Genomic DNA, 1280 nt, shown 5'->3' on the forward strand with positions numbered 1-1280 from the left:
TCCCAAATATGCACCCTGACACCGATCACAGCGCACATGATGAAGCTGAACATCCGCACACTTTTCCATCGTCTACGTCGACAGCCGCGTGCAATCAACATGCCGCTGCTTGTCTCCGATTGCTTGTAATCATTGCTTTCCATTTTTGTTTTGCAGCTTTTCACTTTGGAGTGTTGATTTCTCACACTTTAAATGCTCCCGTTTTATCATCAATCACCTCTTGAATGAACCAGTCACTTTAAGGCGAACTAGTTACTTACTTCACACAAGAATAACATTTCTTCCATGCTAATTCAACTGACAATTAATGCTACACGTTCGAAACGATTCGCATGTTCATTTGGACCAACCAGTTGCATTAAATTGCTGTTTTCTACGCCTTGTATACAAATGTAATGTAAATGTAAGTGTAATGCATACGAAATACATATATCCATATCCATATACATTTACATTTTTATACATTATAAAATACAATCATGTACACGTACGTAGGTAGTAGGTACACAATGCATAATTGTTGAACAGACTGCTCAGTTCAAGATAGCACTTCGAATTTTGGAAAATTAATTAAATATGAAAACAGAGAGAGCATCGTGAGCAATTAGTAGATTTTCATCTTGTCAATAAATGACAATTGAACCAATCAATTATTCACAGATAGAGACGACTTTATCTGAAATTGTTGGAATGAAGTTTATCATTTTATTGACAGCAATCTAAAACAAAGCAGTGAATGAACAACCAACATTAACATTAACAGCTAAATCAGTACAAAAGAAAAACAAGTGGAACTACTACTTCTCAAGTCAATAAAAACCAAATCACAAAAGCAGGGCGAAATTTTTTAAAGTACAAATTCAGTTTGCAATTTGAAATTGCCACAACTTATTCATAGAGTTTTTCAAATTTTATCTAAAATTTAAAAATTGAAATAAATTTCATAAACATAAATGAAAAAAAGAATAAATAACCTCAAGACTACACGTTCAGTACATGGATATACACACACACTACCTGCTTGCTGTACATGTGTGTTATTTCAATTTTATTTTTAATGCTTTAGGTTGATCCAGCTGAATTCGAAGATGCTATTTGTTAAAACATGAGCAAAATTTTCCTTGTCGTTATCTGTCACGATATTATGCAACGCATGCACACAGTGTACATTGTCTACATGCGCATAAAAGTGACAAGTTGTGACAAGTGACAAGAAACAAACAGTGGATTGAATGATAAGCGTCATTTCTGATTGGAATATTTTTCAAACATAAAAAAAA

The sequence above is a fragment of the Trichinella spiralis genome (assembly GCF_000181795.1).
Source record: "Trichinella spiralis strain ISS 195 chromosome Unknown Scfld5, whole genome shotgun sequence".
In the NCBI taxonomy this organism is placed as follows: domain Eukaryota; kingdom Metazoa; phylum Nematoda; class Enoplea; order Trichinellida; family Trichinellidae; genus Trichinella; species Trichinella spiralis.